This window comes from Tamandua tetradactyla, chromosome 7, assembly GCF_023851605.1.
Source record: "Tamandua tetradactyla isolate mTamTet1 chromosome 7, mTamTet1.pri, whole genome shotgun sequence".
NCBI classification, from domain to species: Eukaryota; Metazoa; Chordata; class Mammalia; order Pilosa; family Myrmecophagidae; genus Tamandua; species Tamandua tetradactyla.
This window is the reverse complement of record NC_135333.1, coordinates 107,022,996-107,047,721: the sequence shown is the minus strand read 5'-3', so window position 1 is coordinate 107,047,721 and position 24,726 is coordinate 107,022,996. Positions and strand designations below refer to the sequence as shown.

General features: G+C 39.1%; 1 pseudogene; it reads right to left on the bottom strand.

Moving 5' to 3' along the window:
• LOC143690554 (uncharacterized) overlaps positions 1-21,977 on the bottom strand; it is a 61,655-nt pseudogene extending 39,678 nt beyond the window's left edge.
• Positions 21,978-24,726: the final 2,749 nt, after the last annotated feature.

The following is a 24,726-nucleotide window of genomic DNA, read 5'->3' as shown; positions in this document are numbered from 1 at the left end:
GCTAGCAGATGACGCTGTGTTTGCCATGTGCCCTTCCAGATGAGAGAGGAACCCTGACCGTGTTCGCCACATGCCCTTCCACTTGAGAGAGAAACTGTGAACTTCATTGGCCTTCTTGAACCAAAGTATCTTTCTCTGGATACCTCTGATCGGACATTCCTATAGACTTGTTTTAATTGGGACATTTTCTCGGCCTTAGAACTGTAAAGTAGCAACTTATTAAATTCCCCCTTTTTAAAGGCCATTCCATTTCTGGTGTATTGCATTCTAGCAGCTAGCAAATTATAACAGATTAGGTTGTTTCCATGGATATGTGACCTATCCAATTGTGGGTGCAGTCTTTAGATTACTCTGATGGATGTGTGACCTTGCCAATTTGAGTTGAACTTTTTTTTTTGCATCAGCAAGCACTGGGAATCAAACCCGGTCTCTGGCATGGCAGGCAAGAATTCTACATGAGCCACCATTGCACCGCCCTTGAGGTGAGTTTTAATCCTTAAGGGAGATCACGGAGAGAGAAAGAGCTCAGAGCCGATATGCAGAGAGCAGATGCCTAGACACGGACATTTTGGAGATGCAGAAGAAAAGTTCCCCAGCAGAAGCCAGAAGGACCCACAGGAGCTGAGAGAATCTTTTTGAAACCAACCCAGGAGGGCAGCAGACATCGTGGTGTGACTTCCCATGTGACAGAGGAACCCCAATGCTGCCTTTCCTCTGAGAAGCTATTTTCTTGTTGGTGCCTTAATTTGGACATTTTCATGGCCTTAGAATTGTAACTTGTGCCTTAATAAATCCCCTTTATGAAAGCCAATCCATTTCAGAAGTATTGCATTCCAGTTAGCAAACCAAATCAGCACCTATAAATATTGATTAGCCAAGACAGATTGGGCACAAGTGCACAACAACCCAAATAAATGGGAAGAATGAAAAGGATTCTGTAAAAATCATCCTTTGCAAGGGAGTATGCTTTCCCATGGATCTTGTAACTTGCCTGGGCCCCTCAAGGTAGGCTCTTTATCAACTCTATGCCATAACCCCAAAGTGACCAAAGCCAGTTTAGACCTATCACAAAGACTTAACAGAGTCCTAAACTTCATTGTCTGACAAATGTCATGCACCCCTAGAAGCTATGTGTTTATCTGTGGAAATTCCAAAAACCAACTCCCATTTGCAGAGTCTAGTGCAGCTATAGCACTAACGCCAGGGTATTCAATTGTTTAAATAATATTTGATAACAGGTCAGTGTACACTAGGTTATACAAAATCTGATATATCCATTTACAAACCATTCAATCACATTAAGGGAAAAAAAGCCCTAGGAATGATTGTGTCAGGCATTGGACTCATTACTGGATTATTAGCTCCTTGGGGATGATTTACCTACCATGAAGCCACCCTATAAAACCTCACAGCCTCTGTAGAAGGGTTAGTCAATACCACTGCAGCTACTCTAAGAGCTATTCATTCATCCATAGATACATTAGCAAATGTAGTCGTGGGCAGCTGCCTAGCCTTACACAATCTACTCACTGAACAGGATGGTGTTTGTACAGTAGCCAATACTTCCTGTTTTACTTGGGTAAATACTTCAGGGCAAATAGAGCAGAACATACAAAAAAATATATGCACAGGCTACATGGCTACATGGAATCAGTGATCCCTCTGTCAACTTAATATGGGAATCAATTAAAACTCATCCTCTTAGCATGACTGGCATATATTAGTTAAAAGCAGCAGAATAATAATTATTGCAGCACTTATTTGGAAATATATATATATATATATTTTTTTTTAACATGGGTAGGTACTGGGAATCAAACCCAGGTCTCTGGCATGGCAGTCGAGAACTCTGCCACTGAGCCACCATTGCCCTGGACCTATAATTTTTACCTCAGTTGTTAAATTCACTTTTCAAAGGCTTAGGATTCTGGACTATATCTGTGCCAATTCAATCTTTACAGCTTTTTACCCATCTGTAAAAAGCAACCTGGAACCTGAGAATATCTTCAACTCCAAGTCAAATTGTTCCATTCCTCAAACCCTAAACTATGTCCTCTGTCAGCAGAAAAAAAGAGCGGTCATTGCTGCAAATCCCTCAAGATTGAGAGATGTCCATAATTGAAAGGGGGGTCTGAAACCATAGGCAGATAGCCAGGAGTCCTAACTAAAAATACAGATTCAGGCCAAAATCTGCTGCAAATCAGAATTCCTTCCTCTGCCATGCTAAAATTATTTCCTGAGCTTGTCTTACAGTCAAACTTAGTCATAGTCAAACTCAGCTGCTGATGGAGCACATGCAAACACAGACATATTGTGCCTTTACTCCTTGAATGATCCCTGAGACACTAGGAACAAAATCACTTCCCTCAGAACCAAGATTACAGGATTGAGGAGTTGTCAAAAGCAAATAAAATGTGAATGGTCTGTCAAAAGGAAGATGAGATGTGGCCTGCTGGCATGCTTCTGCCATATACAGACAATGATAGAAACAACTAATCAGAATATGCCAACCTGAATTCCATCACCGTCCCTACCTTCATTTGTTTCCAGCCTATAAATCTCCCTTAGTTCTTAGGTCAGGGACACAGATTTGAGCTTGCTTCCTTTCTCCCTGCTGGTCAACCTCGCAATAAAACTATTTTCTCAAAATTCTAGTGTCATAGCCTTGGCCTCTATGTGCATCAGGCAGCAAGCCCTTGCTTAGTAAGTGTCCATTTATGTCTAAGTTTGTTTTGACTCTTTATCTATTTAATTAGTCTATTTGTCTATTCTTGTGCCTGTATCTTAATTTCTGCCAGTATCTTTACTATAGTGTCACAATTAATCTTGATAATCAGAAAAAAAAAACCTCTGGCTTTGTTCTTCTTCTAAAAAAACTGCCTTGGCTATTATTAGCTCTGGGAATGTCTAACTAAATTTAGAGTCAGCTTGTCAATTTTTATTAAAGAAAAGAAGAGCAATAAAGGTATTTGCATTGAATGAATAGATCCATTTTGGAAGAACTGATCCTTGCAATTGTTATTCTTACTGTAAAAAGAGATAAAACAAAATAGAGTTACTATGACTAAGATTTAAAATGGAGTTAGGAGGTCATTCTGGAGATAACTCTAAGGCAGATATCAGCCAGATATCACAAACTGCCAAAGTATGCAAAGCCTCAAGCAATAATGTTCCTCAAAACCCCAAGGACATCTGGACACCATAAAACAAACCACAGGAGTAGTTTCCGGAAAGATGGTGGAATAGGATAAGTCGAGTTCAACCCTACTCCAAGGAACAGCTAGAGAAGTGACAGGAAGGCAACTGGGACAGTGATTTCAGGGTGTCTAAGTATCCTGGGAGGGTTTTTTTACACCATGTAGGGAGGCCCTGGTTGAAAAAGCAGAGGAATTGGGATGCAGAGAATCGGAGACCAGCCAGCTAGTGCAAACAGCCTAACTCGCCCATTTCTAAATGGAAGCCTGGAGCTCTCAGGAGTGCACAGACAGGGAGACGGGGGCCAGGAAGTAAGCCAAGCTGCGTTAAAGAACACACTACCCTCGTGCACTCCGCTCCTGTCCTGTGACTCCCCATACACCCCATGTACCAGAACCTGTCACCACCCCCACCATGCTCCAATTGCCCCTGCTCTGACCCCACCCACTGCATCTGAACCCTACACCCCCACCCCGAACAGGTCTGTCTTGGCCTGACCCACCTCTCCTGCACAAGCCCACAGCCAGCCCCTCAACCATGCCCCTCCCTGCACCCCTGCAGGGGTTGCCTGCACATCTGGGCTGTGAACTCTCACCTAAAGCCTGGGCCACACCTGCCCCAGCCCATACAGTCACGCAACCCCATTCTGTCCCCCTGAGCTCAGCACATGAGTACATCAGCATCCTGTACTCCCAGACCTGAGCATACACATGCGTGTACCCCCACCACACCCACCAGCTCTGGGTAAGAGGCGCTGACCTCTGCATCCAGGCCACACCCAGCCCCCACACATGCAACCCACACCACTGCCCCTGAGCACTGCGCATGCACATGCCAGAGCCCGACCCCCCAGTCCCACGCACATGCACAGCCACATCCTCCCTGCCACGCATGCCAGGGCCAAACACACCTGACATCACCAGCCCCGGACTCACATCCCACAAACCCTGCAACCTGTGCCCCACTCCTACACACTTGCACATCCACATCCTGGCACCCTGAACCCTTCCCCCTGTGCAAGAACACACCCATGCCATGCCCTTCCTTTGTCCCGACTTCCGTGCCCCTTACCTCACACCCTGATACCCATGACCCCCAAGCTCCACATGGGTATCCTGCCTGCCCACCAGCTCCCCGTGCATCTGCACAGCCCCAGCCTGTACCTGTGCTGCAACCCATCACTGCATTGTTGTGCCTCACCCCATGTCCTACATCTTGCCCACATCCATCCCACAAATACAAAGCTTCAGATTACTGAAGGAAATCCACTTCCAAACTTAACCCTATCAAGATATTTACATGCCTCAAAGGCAACAGAAGATCACTAAGCATATCAAGATGCAGATATAGCCCAGTCTAATGACCAATTAAAACACTGAAGGAGACACAGACTTTGGAACAACTAATCAAAGATGTTCATATAACTCTATTAAATAAAATCAATGGGATGCCTAATGATGTAAAGGAGATCAAGAAGACACTAGAAGAGCATAAAGAGGAATTTGAAAAAATGAATAGAAAAATAGCAGATATCACAGAGATTAACAACACTATAGACCAAATAAAAAATATACTCAAAACACACAGCAGCAGGTTTGAAGAGACAGAAGAAAGACTAAGTGAACTAGAGGACAGGGTAACTGATTCTGAACATTCAAACAGCAAATGGAAAAAAGATGGAAAAACTTGAATTGGATCTCAGGGAAATGATGGGCAAAAAGAAGCACACAAATATAAGAATCATTGGTGTCCCAGAAGGAGAAGAGTGAAAAAGGGCTAGGAAGATTACTTGAGGATATAATGGGGGAAAATTTTCCAACCCTTATAAAGGATGTAAATATGCAAATCAAAGAAGCCTAACAAACTCCAAATAGAATCAATTCAAATAGGCCTTCCCTAAGACATATACTAATCAGCCTGTCAAATGTTGTAGAGAAGCAGAAATCCTGAAAGCAGCAAGAGAAAAACAATCTACTATATACAAGGGAAACCACATAAGACTGAGTTCAGACTACTCAACAGGCACCATGGAGGTAAGAAGGCAGTGGTATGATATATTTAAGATCCTGAAAGAGAAAGACTTACAGCCAAGAATTCTGTACCCATCCAAATTGTCCCTGAAAATTGAGGGAGAGATTAAAATTTTCATAGACAAACAAATGCTGAGAGAATTTGTCAAGAAGAGACTGGTCCTACAAGAAATACTAAGGGGGTTCTGTCAGCAGAAAAAAAAATGACAGGAGAGGAAGACCCAGAGGAGGGCACAGAATTGATGAGTACAAGTAAGGTAACTAAAAGGATAAAAAGAGAAAGAGGAAAAAGAATATATAGATCTGATAAATAAAATCCAAAGGATAAGATGGTGGATTCAGGAAATGCCTTTATAGTAATAGCTTTGAATGTAAAGGGACTAAGCTTACTAATTAAAAGGTACAAATTGGCAGAATGGATTAACAAATATAATCCAGCTACATGCTGCTAATAAGAGACTCATCTTAGACACAAGGAAACTGATATATTGAAAGTGAAAGGATGGAAAAAGATGTTCCACACAAGTTGTAACCAAAAGAAAGCAGTAGTAGCTATACTAATATCAGACAAAATAGATTTTAAATGTCAAGACATCATAAAAGACAAAGACAGACACTGTATATTAATTAAAGGGACAATTCACCAAGAAGAAATAACAATCATAAACATTTATGATCCCAATCAAGGAGCTCCAAAGTACATGAGACAGATTTGGCAAAACTGAAAGGAGTGATAGACATTTCAACAATAATAGTAGGAGACTTCAATACACCACTCTCCTCTGTAGACAGAATAATCATTAAGAAGATCAACAAGGAAATAGAGAACTTAAACAATTTGATAAATGAATTAGACCTAACAGACATATATACAGGTCATTATACCCCAAAACACCAGGATACACATTCTTTTCTAGTGCTTATGGGACATTATACAGGATGGATTATATGTTAAGGCACAAAACAGGTCTTTATAAATTTAAAAACATTGAAATTGTTCAAAGCACTTTCTCTGGTCATAATGGAATGAAGCTGGAAATCAATAACCACCAAAGAATGAGAACTTTCACAACTATATGGAGATTAAATAACATAATTGTAAACAACCAATGGGCCAAAGAAGAAATTTCCAGAGAAATCAGTAGCTATCTGGAAATGAATGAAAATGAGAATACAGCATATCAGAATTTATGGGATGTAATAAAGGCTGTGCTGAGAGGGAAATTTATTCCCCTAAATGCCTATGTTTGAAAAGAAGAAGGGTGGGCCATGGTGGCTCATCAGGCAGAGTTCTTGCTTACCATGCTGGAGACCGAGGTTCGATTCCTGGTGCCTGCCGATGCAAAAAAAGAAGAAGAAGAAAAAAGAAAAAGTAAAAATTGAGGATTTAACTACACATCTGGAGGAACATAATACAGCAAACTAGTCCCAAAGCAAAAGAAGAAGAGAAATAACAAAGATTAAAACAGAGTTAAGTTAATGGGAAAACAAAAGAACAATAGAAAGAATCAATAAAACCAAAAGTTGTTTCTTTGAGAAACATCAATAAAATCAATGGACCACTAGCAAGACTGACAAGGAAGAAAAGAGAGAGAGAATGCAAATAAAAAAAAAATCAGAAATGAGAAGGAAGTCATTACTGCACCCTGAAGAAATAAAATAATCATAAGAGGAAACTATGAACAACTATAAGCCAACAAACTAGGCAACTTAGATGAAATGGAAAAATTCCTGGAAATAAATGAACAAGCTACACTGACTTAAGAAGAAATAGAAGATCTCAAGAAACCAATCACAAGTAAAGAGATTCAATCAGTTATCAAATCTCTTCCTAGAAAAGAGATTTGAAAAGCCCAGATGGCTTCACAGGGGAATTTTATTAAACATTCAAAAAAGAACTAGCACCAATCCTCCTAAAAAAAACTGAGGGAAAAGGAACACTACCTAACTCATTTTATGAAGCTAACATCACTTTAGTACCAAAACCAGGTACAGATGCTACAAGAAAGGAAAACTACTAGCAAATCTCCCTAATGAACATAGATGCCAAAATTCTCAACAAAATAGTAGGAAATGGAATCCAACAATACATTAAAAGAATCATATACCACAACCAAGGGGATTTATACCAGGAATGCAAGGATAGTTCAACACAGGAAAATGAATTAATGTAATACAGTACATTAACAAATCAAAAGGGAAAATCACATGAGCATCTCAATTGATGCTGATAAAGCATTTGACAAAATTCAACATCCTTTTTGGATAAAAACACTTCAAAAGGTAGGAATCAAAGGTAACTTCCTCAGTATGATGAAGGGCATATATGACAAACTCCTAGCCACCATCATACTCAATGGAGAGAGATTGAAAGCTTTCCCCCTAAGATTTGGAAGGAGACAAGCATGCCTTCTGTCATTGTTATTATTCAGCATTGCACTATAAGTTCTAACCAGAGCAATTAGGCAGGACAAAGAAATAAAAGGCATCCAAATTGGGAAGGAGAAGAAAAAGCTTTCATTATTTGCAGATGACATGATACTATATTTGGAAAACCCTGAGAAATCTACAACAAAGTCACTTGAACTAATAAACAATTTCAGCACTGTGGCAGCATATAAAATTAATGTGCAAAAATCAGTAATGTTTCTATACACAAGCAATGACCTAACTGAGAAGTCAATTAAGGAAAAAATTCCATTCAAAAAAGTAACTAAAAGACTAAAATATCAAGGAATGAACTTAACTAGGGATGTAAAGGACTTGTACATAGAAAACTACATAACATTGCTAAAAGAAATCAAGAGAAGATCTAAATTGGTGGAAAGATATTCCCTACTCATAGATAGGAGGGCTAAATATATTGAAGATGTCAATTCTACCCAAACTGATCTGTAGATTCAATGCAGTACCAATCAAAATTCCAACAACCTAATTTGAAGACTTGGAAAAGCTAGTTACCAAACTCATCTGGAAGGCAAAGAGACCCAGAATAGCTAAAAGCATCTTTAAAAAGAGGATCAAAGTGGGAGGATTAATACTTCCTAATTTTAAAACTTATTATAAAACAGTTGTCAAAACAGCATGGTACTGAGAGCGGAGCCCGGCAGAGCATCCTGCGCCCAGGCGTGGGGCCCTGCCGTAGCCTCGGGCCCTGGCCCTGGCCCTGCTGCAAACCCAGAACAGCTACTAGGGGAGTAGAAATGATACAGAACAGCTCCCAGAGCCACGACAGAGATAAAAAAGACAGCGTACCCCATCCTGGAACGGCTGACTGGCTGGGAGAACCCGCTCTGGTGAGATCGCTGAGGGGTGCGGGCTTCCCCGGGTGGGGCGGCAAGTGGCCGGAGTCCATCCCCTCCTCCTTCCCGGGTCAGCTGGCAGAATTGGGCAGGCGGTTCCCTCAAGCCGCGGCGGCTGGCGTCCCCACCACACGCGGCCCCCCGGACCAACTGACAGAATTGGATCGGAAATCCCCAGGCCGCGGAGAATGGTGACCGAGGGGGTCCCTTTCAAACACGTGACTCCCCAGTCCGGCTGGGAAAGGTGCAATCTCCTGGGCTGCGGCGGCTGGCGCCCTCCCGCCATGCTTGGCGCCCCGGGCCGACTAGGAAATTCGGATGGGCGCTCTCCCGGGCTGCGGCGGCTGGCGACCCTCCCCACGTTTGGACCCCCGGGCCGGCTGGCACTCTTCCAAGCTGCTTCGGCTGGCGAACCTCCCCCACAGCAAGAGTTTTCCAAAGTTAAAGGACACACAGCACATTTTACTGGTGGGACCCACAGACAAACGTGTGCCACGTGCGCCACCTACTGGGCAGGATAAGAAAAACAGAACCCAGAGATTTCACAGAAAAATCTTTCAACCTGTTGGGTCCAGGGAAATCTGACTAAATGCCCAGACGCCAGCAGAAGATAACGGATCATGCTCAGAAAATTGAAAATATGGCCCAGTCAAAGGAACAAACCAATAGTTCAAATGAGATACAGGAGCTGAGACAACTAATGCTGAATATACGAACAGAAATGGAAAACCTCTTCAAAAACCAAATCAATAAATTGAGGGAGGACATGAAGAAGACATGGCTGAACAAAAAGAAGAAATAGAAAATCTGAAAAAACAAATCACAGAACTTATGGGAGTGAAGGACAAAGAAGAAAAAATGGAAAAAACAATGGGTACCTACAATGGTAGATCTAAAGAGACAGAAGCTACAATTAGTGAACTGGAGGATGGAACATCTGAATTCCAAAAACAAACAGAAACTATCGGGAAAAGAATGGAAAATTTTGAACAGGGTATCAGGGAACTCAAGGACAATATGAACCGCACAAATATACGTGTTGTGGGTGTCCCAGAAGGAGAAGAGAAGGGAAAAGGAGGAGAAAAACTAATGGAAGAAATTATCACTGAAAATTTCCCAACTCTTATGAAAGACCTAAAATTACAGATCCAAGAAGTGCAGCGCACCCCAAAGAGATTAGACCCAAAGACACTTCTTTGGGAGAAGTAAGTGTCTTCTCCAAGACACTTACTAGTTAGAATGTCAGAGGTCAAACAGAAAGAGAGGATCTTGAAAGCAGCAAGAGAAAAACAATCCATCACATACAAGGGAAACCCAATAAGACTATGTGTAGATTTCTCAGCAGAAACCATGGAAGCTAGAAGACAGTGGGATGATATATTTAAATTACTAAAAGAGAAAAACTGCCAACCAAGACCCCTATATCCAGCAAAATTATCCTTCAAAAATGAGGGAGAAATTAAAACATTCTCAGACAAAAAGTCACTGAGAGAATTTGTGACCAAGAGACCAGCTCTGCAAGAAATACTAAAGGGAGCACTAGAGTCAGATACAAAAAGACAGAAGAGAGAGGTATGGAGAAGAGTGTAGAAAGAAGGAAAATCAGATATGATATATATAATACAAAAGGCAAAATGGTAGAGGAAAATATTATCCAAACAGTAATAACACTAAATGTCAATGGACTGAATTCCTCAATCAAAAGACATAGATTGGCAGAATGGATTAAAAAACAGGATCCTTCTATATGCTGTCTACAGGAAACACATCTTAGACCCAAAGATAAACATAGGTTGAAAGTGAAAGGTTGGGAAAAGATATTTCATGCAAATAACAACCAGAAAAGAGCAGGAGTGGCTACACTAATATCCAACAAATTAGACTTCAAATGTAAAGCAGTTAAAAGAGACAAAGAAGGACACTATATACTAATAAAAGGAACAATTAAACAAGAAGACATAACAATCATAAATATTTACGCACCGAACCAGAATGCCCCAAAATACGTGAGGAATACACTGCAAACACTGAAAAGGGAAATAGACACATATACCATAATAGTTGGAGACTTCAATTCACCACTCTCATCAATGGACAGAACATCTAGACAGAGGATCAATAAAGAAATAGAGAATCTGAATATTACAATAAATGAGCTAGACTTAACAGACATTTATAGGACATTACATCCCACAACAGCAGGATACACCTTTTTCTCAAGTGCTCATGGATCATTCTCAAAGATAGACCATATGCTGGGTCACAAAGCAAGTCTTAACAAATTTAAACAGATTGAAATCATACACAACACTTTCTCGGATCATAAAGGAATGAAGCTGGAAATCAATAATAGGCAGAGTGCCAGAAAATTCACAAATACATGGAGGCTCAACAACACACTCTTAAACAACAAGTGGGTCAAAGAAGAAATTGCAAGAGAAATTAGTAAATACCTTGAGACGAATGAAAATGAACACAACATATCAAAACTTGTGGGACGCAGCAAAGGCAGTGCTAAGAGGGAAATTTATTGCCCTAAATGCCTATATCAGAAAAGAAGAAAAGGCAAAAATGCAGGAATTAACTGTCCACTTGGAAGAACTGGAGAAAGAACAGCAAACTAACCCCAAAGCAAGCAAAAGGAAAGAAATAACAAAGATTAGAGCAGAAATAAATGAAATTGAAAACATGAAAACAATAGAGAAAATCAATAAGACCAGAAGTTGGTTCTATGAGAAAATCAATAAGATTGATGGGCCCTTAGCAAGATTGACAAAAAGAAGAAGAGAGAGGATGCAAATAAATAAGATCAGAAATGGAAGAGGAGACATAACTACTGACCTCACAGAAATAAAGGAGGTAATAACAGGATACTATGAACAACTTTACGCTAATAAATACAACAATTTAGAGGAAATGGATGGGTTCCTGGAAAGACATGAACAACCAACTTTGACTCAAGAAGAAATAGATGACCTCAACAAACCAATCACAAGTAAAGAAATTGAATCAGTCATTCAAAAGCTTCCTAAAAAGAAAAGTCCAGGACCAGACAGCTTCATATGTGAATTCTATCAAACATTCCAGAAAGAATTAGTACCAACTCTCCTCAAACTCTTCAAAAAAAATCGAAGTGGAGGGAAAACTACCTAATTCATTCTATGAAGCCAACATCACCCTCATACCAAAACCAGGCAAAGATATTACAAAAAAAGAAAACTATAGACCAATCTCTCTAATCAATATAGATGCAAAAGTCCTCAATAAAATTCTAGCAAATCGGGCGGGCCGCGGTGGCTCAGCGGGCAAAGTGCTTGCCTGCTATGCCGGAGGACCTCGGTTCGATTCCCGGCCCCAGCCCATGTAACAAAAACGGAGAAACAGAATACAATAAAACAAGAAAATGTTTAAAAATGTTTCCCTTTCTTCCTTCCTTCCTTCCTTCTATCCTTCCTTCCTTCTCTCTGTCTTTCCTTAAAAAAAAAAAAAAAAAAATTCTAGCAAATCGTATCCAACAACACATTAAAAGAATTATACATCATGACCAAGTAGGATTCATCCCAGGTATGCAAGGATGGTTCAACATAAGAAAATCAATTAATGTAATACACCATATCAACAAATCAAAGCAGAAAAATCACATGAACATCTCAATTGATGCAGAGAAGGCATTTGACAAGATTCAACATCCTTTCCTGTTGAAAACACTTCAAAAGATAGGAATACAAGGGAACTTCCTTAAAATGATAGAGGGAATATATGAAAAGCCCACAGCTAATATCATCCTCAATGGGGAAAAATTGAAAACTTTCCCCCTAAGATCAGGAACAAGACAAGGATGTCCACTATCACCACTATTATTCAACATTGTGTTGGAGGTTCTAGCCAGAGCAATTAGACAAGAAAAAGAAATACAAGCATCAAAATTGGAAAGGAAGAAGTAAAACTATCACTGTTTGCAGACGATATGATACTATACGCCGAAAACCAAGAAAAATCCACAACAAAACTACTAGAGCTAATAAATGAGTACAGCAAAGTAGCAGGTTACAAGATCAACATTCAAAAATCTGTAGCATTTCTATACACTAGTAATGAACAAGCTGAGGGGGAAATCAAGAAACGAATCCCATTTACAATTGCAACTAAAAGAATAAAATACCTAGGAATAAATTTAACTAAAGAGACAAAAAACCTATATAAAGAAAACTACAAAATACTGTTAAAAGAAATCACAGAAGACCTAAATAGATGGAAGGGCACACAGTGTTCATGGATTGGAAGACTAAATATAGTTAACGTGTCATTTCTACCTAAATTGATTTACAGATTCAATGCAATACCAATCAAAATCCCAACAATTTATTTTTCAGAAATAGAAAAACCAATAAGCAAATTTATCTCGAATGGCAGGGTGCCCCGAATTGCTAAAAACATCTTGAGGAAAAAAAACGAAGCTGGAGGTCTCGCGCTGCCTGACTTTAAGGCATATTATGAAGCCACAGTGGTCAAAACAGCATGGTATTGGCATAAAGATAGATATATCGACCAATGGAATCGAATAGAGTGCTCAGATATAGACCCTCTCATCTATGGACATTTGATCTTTGATAAGGCAGTCAAGCCAACTCACCTGGGACAGAACAGTCTCTTCAATAAATGGTGCCTAGAGAACTGGATATCCATATGCAAAAGAATGAAAGAAGACCCATATCTCACACCCTACACAAAAGTTAACTCAAAATGGATCAAAGATCTAAACATTAGGTCTAAGACCATAAAACAGTTAGAGGAAAATGTAGGGAGATATCTTATGAAACTTACAATTGGAGGCGGTTTTATGGACCTTAAACCTAAAGCAAGAGCACTGAAGAAGGAAATAAATAAATGGGAGCTCCTCAAAGTTAAACACTTTTGTGCATCAAAGAGCTTCATCAAGAAAGTAGAAAGACTGCCTACACAATGGGAGACAATATTTGGAAATGATATATCAGATAAAGGTCTAGTATCCAGAATTTATAAAGAGATTTTTCAACTCAACAACAACAAAAAGACAGCCAACCCAATTACAAAATGGGGAAAAGACTTGAACAGACACCTATCAGAAGAGGAAATACAAATGGCCAAAAGGCACATGAAGAGATGCTCAATGTCCCTGGCCACCAGAGAAATGCAAATCAAAACCACAATGAGATATCATCTCACACCCACCAGAATGGCCATTATCAACAAAACAGAAAATGACAAGTGCTGGAGAGGTTGCGAAGAAAGAGGCACACTTATCCACTGTTGGTGGGAATGTCAAATGGTGCAACCACTGTGGAAGGCAGTTTGGCGGTTCCTCAAAAAGCTGAATATAGAATTGCCATACGACCCAGCAATACCATTGCTGGGAATCTACTCAAAGGACTTAAGGGCAAAGACACAAATGGACCTTTGCACACCAATGTTTATAGCAGCGTTATTTACAATTGCAAAGAGATGGAAACAGCCAAAATCTCCATCAACAGACGAGTGGCTAAACAAACTGTGGTATATACATACGATGGAATATTATGCAGCTTTAAGACAGGAAAAACTTATGAAGCATGTAATAACATGGATGGACCTAGAGAACATTATGCTGACTGAGTCTAGCTAAAAACTAAAGGACAAATACTGTATGGTCCCACTGATGTGAACCGACATTCGAGAATAAACTTGGAATATGTCATTGGTAACAGAGTCCAGCAGGAGTTAGAAACAGGGTAAGATAATGGGTAATTGGAGCTGAAGGGATACAGACTGTGCAACAGGACTAGATACAAAAACTCAAAAATGGACAGCACAATAATACCTAATTGTAAAGTAATCATGTTAAAACACTGAATGAAGCTGCATCCGAGCTATAGGTTTTTTTTGTTTTTACTATTATTATTATTTTTATTTTTTCTCTATATTAACATTCTATATCTTTTTCTGTTGTGTTGCTAGTTCTTCTAAACCGATGCAAATGTACTAAGAAACGATGATCATGCATCTATGTGATGATGTTAAGAATTACTGATTGCATATGTAGAATGGTATGATTTCTAAATGTTGGGTTAATTTCTTTTTTTCCGTTAATTAATAAAAAAAATAATAAAAACAAACAAACAAACAAAAAAAACCCAGCATGGTACTGGCACAAAGATAGAATTATTGACCAATGGAATCTAATTGAGAGTGCAGAAATAGACCACCAAATCTATGGTTAATTGATCTTCGACAAGGTCTCCAAATCCACTGAAATGAGACAAAGTAGTCTTTTCAATAAGCAGGCATGGGAGAACTGGATATCAATAGCCAAAGAATGAAAGAGGACCCTTACCTTACACCCTATAGAAAAATGAACTCAAGGTGGATCAAACACCTGAATATAAGTACCAGTACCATAAAGCTCCTAGAAGAAAATGCAGGGAAACATCTTCAAGACCTAGTAATAGGAGATATCTTCCTAAATTTTACACCCAAAGCACAAGGAACAAAGGGAAAACTAGATAAATGGGAACTCCTTAAAATCAAATGCTTTTGACCTCAAAAGACCTTGTCAATAAAGTGAAGAGGCAGCCAATTCAATGGGAGAAAGTATTTGGAAATCACATATTAGATAAAGTTTTGATGTCCTGCATACATAAAGAAATCATACAACTCAACAACAAAAGAACAAACAATCTAATTACAAAATGGGCTAAAAATATGAATAGGCATGTTTCTGAAGAGCAAATACAGATGGCTAAAAAGCACATGAAGAGATGCTCATTTTCATTAGCTATAAGGGAAACGGACATCAAGATTACAATGAGATGCCACTTCACACCTATAAGAATGGCTGCTATTAAACAAATAGGAAATTACAAATGTTGGAAAGGATGGGGAGAAATTGGAACACTTATGCACTGCTGGTGGGAATGTATAATGGTACAGCCACTATGGAAAACAGTTTGGTAGTTCCTTAGGAAATGATATATCAAGTTGCCCTATGACCCAGCAATACCACTACTCGGTTTGTAACCAGAAGACCTGAAAGCATTGACACAAACAGACATTTGCACGCCGATGTTCATAGCAGCATTATTCACAATCGCCAAAAGGTGGAAGCAATCCAAGTCTCCATCAACAGACGAGTGAATTAACAAATTGTGGTCTATACATACGATGGAATATTGTGCAGCAGTAAGATGAAATGATGTCCTGAAGCATGTAACAAGATGAATGAGCCTTGAAGACATAATGCTGAGTGAAATTAGCCAGACACAAAAGAATAGATACTTTATGATTCTACTTTTATGACTATAGGTAAAATCAGAGTCTTATAATATAGAATATAGGGGACCTAGAAACACATGGAAGCTAGACATGGGTGAACAGGTAGCCAGTGAGGTTGAACTTAAATGTAATGGAATAGATAGAATTGAAGGTGGTTCACTAGTGTGTCAATAAATAATATTGCCATATTGAAAATGAACATGATTGAAAGGAATTTCATAGACCCATGTGTCCCATGACATTCATGTGTTGCATGAATTACTGTAAAGGTATGAATCTTGTACAAAGAGCGTATAAATTTGGGGTATGGGGGGATCTGCTATTGCATGCTATGGGCTGTGTTTAACAGGGAAATATCAACAGTGCCACACAAATAGCGGGGGCAAATAATGGGGGGAAGGACAACAGTTAAGGGGAAGTTTAGGCTTTCTATTTGGTGAGGGTATGTTTATTGTGCTTATCTTTCTGTTGGGAACAATGAAATTATCTAAAATTAAGGGTGTTGGTGGCCTGCTGACTTGAGACATTATACACGATTTCCAGTAAATGGAGGTGGCTGAAGGGTGCACTGACTGAAAAGTAGATTGGCAAATGATAAGGTAGGTATACATATGATCAAATATTGTGCTGCTACAAAAAGGAACAGATTTGTGAGGCATGCAACATTGTGAATGAACCTGTGGGACATTTGGTGAGGCAAAATAAGCCAGAAACAAAGGAGCAAAAATTGAATGGTTTCATTTAGAAAATAGTTATAAGACAACAGGGGCCTAGATTACAAGCTCTTATAGCAGTCACGTTTAGTCTGGAGTGGTACTTGTTATTTTTGGATTTTGAGAGGCTGTTTTATATATGTATAACCTGGTATTTAGAGATAAGTATGAAGCCAATTAGGTCGGGATTAAGGTAATTCAGAACACAGGGTTAAGGAAGACATTGTTCATATTTTAGAACTTCCTCTACTCTTTGAGACCAAAGGAATAAAGATTTATTTTGTCTAGAACCTAAATTTTCTGTAGCACATAATATAACTCAACCTGTCTGGATAGATCATTTAAACAATTCAAACACAGGGAGCCCAGAATAAGAATGAGGGCCTTTAATCCTGCATAGTTAAATGGAATGCCTGGATATATCCCAGAGTATATTAAGCAGATAATAAAACAGTATTGGCAAAGTCCCTTAAGAGATGGGAGGAAAATATATGAAACTATTAAACTTTACCATCAGGGAATGCCCTGATATTGTGCCAAACTTTAGAGATACCCAAATCAATAGGCCAAGCCCTTGATCTTGAGGCTTACTCTTATGAAGCTTATTTATGTAGCGGAGAAACTTAGCCTACCTAAAGAGACGCCTAAGAGTTACTTTCAGAGGACCTCTTTTGTTGCTCAGATGTGGCCTCTCTCTCTAAGACCAACTCTGCAAGTGAAACCATTGCCCTCCCCACTACGTGGGATATCCAGGGCTGAAAGTCTCCCTGGTGGCATGGGAGATAACTCCCAGGGATAAACCTGGCCCTGGCACCGTGGGATCAACAATGCCATCCTGACCAAAAGGGGGAAAAGAAGTGTGGCAAATAAGGTATCAATGGCTGAGAGAGTTCAAATAGACTCGAGAGGCTACTCTGGAGGTCACTCTTATGCAAGCTTCAGTTAGACATTGCTACCTATCATAGCTTGCCAACCCCCAACCAGAACAATTCCTGCCAATCTTAAAGAGCACCTAGGGCATCATATGAGATTCTACAAAGGTTCCAGGCACTAGGGTAACTTTCCAGAAACTTACAACCTCCAGATGGGTCCCTGGACCAGATAAGTCCTCTACAGAGGGGCCAACCTCTCCAGAACATCAGCTAGCTTCATCCCCCTATCCCATTTTATTGACAGCGCCTTCCAATATGAAAAAGTTAGAATGGGCATAGCCCAAATATCCCTAAAAAGTGGGAGAAAGACCAAAGGTGATGGTGGAGTTATACAGAGAAGGTAGGGTTTAACAAATGAGTATGAGTGCTGAATCATTATATTGATAGTTCTTTTAGTCTCCAGTACCTTAGAGCAGCTAAAAGTGAAAACCTAAAATTGCGGAATTGTAACTCATACCAAAACTCTGAAATCTGCTAAACTAATTATTGTGATGTGTTTTAAAATATATTGTTTTTGTATATTTGTTATTTTTCACAAAAAAGAAAAAAGTGGATTGTGATGATAAAAAACAAAACAAAATAGAAAAACCATAATGACCATTGAAAAAAATTAAGACTAATTTAATCATTAAAAACTCCACCAGGGAAAGAATTCAGTGAATTATTTAATCCCAAGGACAATCGAGTACTCAAAATATCCACCAACCACAGTAAATTTACCTAACCTCTTTTTTTAAAAAACCCTTTTCTGTAATGCTAAGGCAGGACACTATTTGGGTGGCTACTTGAATCAGTGCTTCTTGAATTGCATTCCAAATAAATGTTTTTGTTGTCTTGCAGCTTTGTTTGTTATTTCTTCAGTTGTTTTTACAATGTATGAATGCTATATAGCCCATTAATTATTTAGGTTTCATTTTATTTATCACAATAATGTTTTACAGTTTGTTGCATAGAGGTCTTGCACATCTTTTGTTAGATTTGTTCTTAGATATTTTTGATGTTAATATAAAATGGTATGTATTTTTATTACTAGCATATATAAATGCAAGTAGATGTATATTAACATGACCTCATATCTAGTAACTTTGTAATTTGTTTATAGGTTCTCTCATAACTTCTACATATACAATCATCACATCTTTGAAGAATGATGTTTTATTCATAAAACACTTTCACTTCTTGAAAGCAGTCTCTGGATAGACTAGAAGAATGAAGGCGTATCTCTTTCATTAAGAATCATGAAACAAGGAGAACCAAGACGAAAGCATGTTGTCAAGAAAATTAATAGTTACTTAGCCAGTTTTCCTTCATTATAAAGTATAAGTAATGTGTTCAAATATTAAGCAATTCATTTCCAAATATTCTAAAGTCAATTAAGGAAAAAACTTCATTTTTAAATGATCAATGTACCATGAAATTAACAAGCAATTTTGGGACAAAAATGCCATGAGCTATATTATGATTTCTTTACAGGTGACACTGTGATTCTAATTGTAAAAACCTGAAGCTATGAACAAAAATTTGACCTAAACTTTGCTTACAAGGTTATAGAGTACTTCATGACTTGACTTTTGCCCATCTCTACATTTTTTCCTTGAATTTTTGCCCTAGGTATTTTGTAATTCATTGCAATTCCCTAATAAGCCAAGTTATTTTCTTGACTCTAGATACATACCAATGCATACACATACACATTTCTACCTGAAATACTCTTCCCTATCAGCTTTTTGTTTGGTTAACTTCTCAGTTCTTTGGAGGACTTAACATTCTCTTAGAAGCACTCTCTGACAAGCTCCTCTCCAGTCCCATAGGATAAGTGCCCCTGTAAGTGCACTTTTATAGCACCTCGAATATTACTCATCAAATTTCCTTTATTCACTTATTTTTGCTTGAGACTATAAAGTCTTAGAAGGCAGTGACCATGCTATTTGCTTGCTGTTGAACCCTACGGCCCCGAAGTAGTACCAAGCAAATAGCAGAGGCTCAATAAATATTTATTGAGTAAATGAATGGTTATATTAAAATATATAATAAAGTGAATTACTGGTGTTAACATGTACCTTTCTAAGCTGATTTAGAGCTGACAGTAGGGGTCTAGTCTCTGTAGCCTGAAGAACTCCTGGGAATGCAATTCCAACCATTTGAGGAGAGGTGATTTACTATTAGCAGCTCCTGCCCAGAGCCCATTGAAAGGGAGATTGCCTGGGTTTTAATTCTCATTCCTTAATAGCCATTGATTTCAGACACATTTTTGTATGCCATGGCTTTCTCATCTATTAAATAGATACATTAGCATCTCATGGGTTTGTTGTTGAGGATTAAAGAATGGAGAAGAGTGTCCCTTGGGGAGGGGATATTCAGTTCTCTGACCAAGAGGTTGTGGGTACACTGAGAAGCTAAAAACAGTTTTGGGAATACTGAATTCTCTACAGGTCAAGATAGATCCTGAGCTCCAAAGAGGGGGAAAGGTACACCCATTTAAGGAAACTTGGTTAAACAGCTTCCAGTTTAACACCTAACAACATGTAAACAGGGGAAATCTTCAAAATGATGAACTTTCTTGCTTAACATCCTTTTTTTTTTTGACTGTTACATTATGATTTAATCTAATTGCACAAAAATGTGAAATATTACAACTCCTCCCATTTTCTAAGAGAAAGGTTATGCATTCCTTCATATTATTCATGAATTCTGCACTGTTATATTTGAACAATGTTGTGAACTTTACCTCATGATGGATCAATGGATTAGTTTAGAATTTCCCATGCAATATCTTAAATTACATAAAAAGGAAGCAATTTTTTAAACTTCAAAAAAGTTTTCATGCTAATGATAAAAACCTTTTTTATGGGCTACTTTGGTTACAATGTACCAGGGCTGCTATACTTCAAACTGTTGGTCACTGTCATGGACCCTCAACTGGCTTCTACTCCTACGAAATGGATTACTAACTACCATTTCGGTGACAACCAAAACTTCCCTTCATTTCAAAAGATTAAATCCATAGTGCCTCATTTATTTCTTTTAAAATAAGAATTTTGTAACCAACTGCTTTCCATGGGACAAGAACTGTGGTAGTGGTGGATTCAAATGACTATATTACACAATTATGCTAATATTTTATTACTTTAAAAGCACTTTACAAGAGAAAATATAAGTCTGGCTTCACCAATGGGAATGTTGTACTGAACTTGGCACCAAGCTCACAGATTTGCAAGGAAAAACAGGCTTTCAAGTTACAACAAATTTGTAACAATTTGTAACCAAAACTTTAATCTCAAGGATTCTCGCAAAACATATTACAAATCACAGCATGAAGAAAATTTTGCACAGTAATTCAAAATTCTACAATGTATCCTTAAACCGGCCGGACAGAGATATCTCGAAAAGCCTCAGATTTCCAAATAAAGGATGTTATTAAACAGCTACGTATTCATACATAGCAATGACATAAGGAATTTATGACCTAAAGCAAAGTAACTTTCTTGAAATATGAGCTTCTACAGCCACTGGGCAATTCTGTCTAGTGCAAAGACGAGTTGAATCTTTTAAAACTGACCTAATTTAATGGTGCAGCTTTTATTTTTTTTTACCAGTTGGCTTGTGTTCATAGCAGTTTTTAAAGACTGCTTGCTCAACCACAATTACATACTATGTCCCAGCTATGGACAAAGCTAAAGACTTTAATTTTTGCCAGTTTTGTTTTCATACTATTAAAACATCACACTTTGGCTGGGCAGGATTTAGAGGTTTATTATTAGTCTATGCGAGACTAAAAATTCAAAGCAAATTCAATTTTGCTTGAGGGAACGTTGTAAAGTAACAAATTCCTAGTATTACAACATGCTTCATATGACCCATTTCAAACCAGAGAGTTACATCTTCATGCGTGTCACTGATACACGAGACAATAAACAAATGTGAGCAGCTAAAACATCTTAAAAATGCACCAAACTTATGAAGTCTCAAGCAGAACTTGAATTTTCTGTACATACTCCCGTCAAATGAAGTTATTTCCTGTACGCCACTCCTCTTGCCAACTGATCTTCTATTCCTTTTCATTTGGCCTAGAACAGCACTAGACCTAGAGAAGGATCGGGAGGGCTTAGGATTTCCATCCGGAGACAGTGATCTTTCTCTTCTATTTCTAGAAAGGGACCTGTTCTGGCTACTGGAGAAGCTTCTCCTTCTTGGAGAAGAGGACTCCTTCTATGACAATCGAGAGTGACGACCCCATGAAGGAAGAGGGTCTCGATCATGACTTTTTTCATCCGACAGTTCCACTCTTACACGGCAGCCATGGAGTGCTCTCCCATCTGGTTCTCAGACAGCATCCACGGCATCTCCCGAGGACCTTCAAATGCGAGTAAAGCAAAGACGGGAGAGTTTCTAGCAACTCATACGCTTCGGAGTGATCTATAATATCCCCAATTTCCGTTCCAATTCAGTCCTGTTGCTATTGTTTCCCAAATTATCTACATAACGCTTACATTCCAATAGACAGGAATCCCGATGCATTTCGAGATCTTGAGTTGAGATGCGGAGGGCAAACCCAGAGGCTGGAACGTAGCTTCCCGTGCCCCTTCAGTCTGGTTCTTGTAACTGCCCTACTTGACCCTGGCCCTTGCTTAACATCTTCCTTCAATGAACCTTTTTTTCCCCTTGCATGGGCAGGCATCAGGAGTCGAACCTGGGTCTCTGTAATGGTAGAGGAGAACTCTGCCCCTGAGCTACCCCGGCCTGACCCCTTCAGTAAACTGTTTTGAAAGAGCTATAGCCATAGGCATATCAGAGGCTCAACCTACCACTTTCCCTGCTTATGTTTAGACCAATTAGAGAACAATGGTTGCATGAGTAGGTGGGAGAGAATAAGGAAGAGATGTGGAATGCATTAGTGAGGCCAACACTGTGGTTGGCTAATCTAATTCCCATCCCAAACCCCATTCTGGTTAACTACCTTTTGGCTGGGAGGGGCCCTATGATGTGGCTTTGGCTGGTGAGATAATTGGGAAAGTCTACTTGCTGGGGCCTCTGGGAAATTTTTCTCTTGCCTGATACAAAGGAGAAAGAGTGAGGTAGCATGACTCATTTTACCTTTTGTTCTTTCCTCTTGTCATTACCTAGAACATGAAAAGATGATATCTTAAGGTGTAGCAGCCATTTTGCAACCACAAGACAACAAGCAAGAAGACATATCTACAAACTAAGAATGGTTAAAAGAAAAGAGAAAAGCCTGGGTCTCTGATAGCGTCATGCAGCTTCAGCATTAGCCCTATGAGACAAATGAACTCCTTTTTTGTTTAGGCGAGTGTTGGTTGGGTTTTCTCGCCATTTAATGGATTCCTAATAAATATAGCTTGCAGCCCAAAGTGTTACACCATGTGACCCTCAATCACAATACTTACCACAGTATTTTTAATCACTATTTTTCTTTCTCTTTTACTAGATCATGGGTTCCTTAGGGTTAGGGACCAAAGCTTATTTATTTCTATATCTGCAGCATATATTAGGTCCTCAGTAAATGTTTGATGGATGACTTTATTTCAAATGATGTATCTTGATTACAGTTGCAAATCAGGAGCCAGTGCTATGGAGAGATTTTTCCAGTTTTCTCATCTGGCCAGAAGGGTGATTCTCCTATGAAGATACCAGGGCACCTTGAGAGGAAAGGAGGCTCACTGAGTCATCAAAAAAGTCTCATGGCTTCACTTATTTCTAGTTGCACTACGACAAAGACAAATAAAGCACGCCAATAAATAAAAAATTCCAGACATTTTTACCAGATAATGAAAACATATGGTTTTGCAAGACATAGAAATAACCTTATTAAGGGAAGAAGTGATAGGAATAAAAACCAGAAAAGGATAAAATAAGTTTCCTCTTCTTATTAAAAGGGCTGTTTACTTAGTAAATGGACCTTTATTTTACCAGAAAAAATCTGGGCGTTTGTATTTTAAAGAGCCTGGAGCCATGTGACTGATTAAGAAATGCTCACTCTTGACCTTGCTGGCTGCATTCAGGAAGGCTGACTGTCTCACCTCACAGATATCTTGCAAAAAAAAGGTATTATTCCTCAGGACTCTGTCTTTCCTAGCTGCCTTCTCCCTTGCATGGGGCTAATTTTATTTCTTCCAGAATCCTGAGGCTCCTGAGCCAACTTTCCCAGAGCCTTTCTATCATTTGCATTTCAGTTGGCCATTTCTCTATGCGTGTTCTAGTTTAAAATGCGTATATGACAACTTTGGGCCCACTGAGGAAACACCGTAGAATTTTAATCAGATTGGCTTAAATACCCATTTCATCCCCGTGAAAATCTGATATTTTCCCCGAGCTGTCTACCAGCTCTCCAGAGGCTCACTGTGGGCCTCTCATACATCTCCATCTTCCACTTTCTACTGTTGGTAAATGTGTGCTTTCCACTTTGTACCTGTTTCTAATCACGTATCTCTACTCTGGCATCAGCGCAATTGTGGCACTTAGTCCCCTTCCTTAATTTGTATTTCTGTTTTGAACAAACCAACTTATTTATCGTATTGAATGTGATTTATTCCTTTTGATTAACATGTACAGCTTCCTTAATAGAATATGTGTTGAGTCCCGGTTCTGTGCCTGGCATTGTGCTGGGCGATGGGGAAGAGGCAGACCGAGAGAGCCGTGGGCCTGTCTTGCAGGGGGCAGTCAGGTCAACGGGAATCCCAGTGCCGGGGTGGCAGTGCTGTGGTGGGGACAGCACAGTGGGCCATGGAGTTAGGGACACCATGTCTTGCAAAATATTCTGTCTTGGGTTTCTTAGGCTGGATCAAACAACTCAACTGAGTTTCTGCCTCACTCGGTTTCACTATTTCTCATAAATTGTCTTTCTTTATTATCACATTCCTCCTTAGAAGCTCTAAAAATTGATTCGGCACTGGAAAACAAATCCCTGTACATTAGTTCCTTCAGAAATCACTTACGTTGAAGACAAGTTGGTTATTATTGGACGTGCCTATATCTTCTCAAAAAGGAAAAAGCTACTCTGGTAGAGGGATAAAACTTGGTTTTCTTAAATGACTAAGAAAACACGGGATGTATTTCATGCTCTTGTAAGAGTTACTTATTCTTTTTCTAGCTTTTATTCAAAAGCAAATGACCAAATTTTTTTCTTCTGCTTCTTGCCATTTTTATATAATTGTCTTTCTTTGTTGATTATAGTCAATGATTATTTCCTTTGTGAAATAAACATCTTCTGCATTTAAGGTGGGCTTTAGGGCCCTCTAGTGGCTTCTAA